Here is a 694-nt window from a genome sequence, read left to right as displayed (position 1 = left end):
CGGCCGGCCCCGCCCCCGAGATTCGGCCTGGCGATTTTGCCAGCAGCACAGCTCTGGGCCTCTGCTGCTCTCCCTGCAACAGGGCCGCCGGTTATGCTGCCGCTCTGCGACCTCTCTCCATGGAAGTGAATAGGGAACAGAGGCCGAGCTCCCCATGCCCTAGTCCGCTTCATTCGTTCGTTCATTCATTCGTTCAGCTCAACTGTTACCAACACCTTCCATGTTACCGGTAGCATTCCAAGTGCTGTGGGGACCTGACAAGTAAAGTACATGGCATGTCAGAAGCTGGTGTTACTGAGAAAAGGAAAGCTGGAAAGGGTCTTGGGAATGGGGGTTGCAATCTTGAATAGAATGGTCAAGGGAAAACTCACTAATGAGGTGACATTTGAGCAAAAGCCTAAAGATGGTGAGGAAGTGAGCCAATGGGATATCTAGGGGAAAGTGTTTGGGCAAAGGGAAGAGCAACGGCTGCGAAATTCCCAAGAGCAACATGCTTCGATGTTTCAGAAGCAGAAAGAGGCGACTTGTGTGGAGCGGAGCGAAGGAGCGGAGAGTGATAGAAGACGAGGTCAGAGAGGGAGGGGAGGCGACGAGATCACATAGAGCTTGCAAGTCATTGGGAGAACTTGGGTTTTCGTTCCAAGAGAGACGGGAAGCCACTGAAGGGTTCTAAGCAAAGGAGGGACATTATCCG

This window comes from Pteropus alecto, unplaced genomic scaffold (assembly GCF_000325575.1).
Source record: "Pteropus alecto unplaced genomic scaffold, ASM32557v1 scaffold7, whole genome shotgun sequence".
Lineage (NCBI taxonomy): Eukaryota > Metazoa > Chordata > Mammalia > Chiroptera > Pteropodidae > Pteropus > Pteropus alecto.
This window is presented reverse-complemented; position numbering follows the sequence as displayed.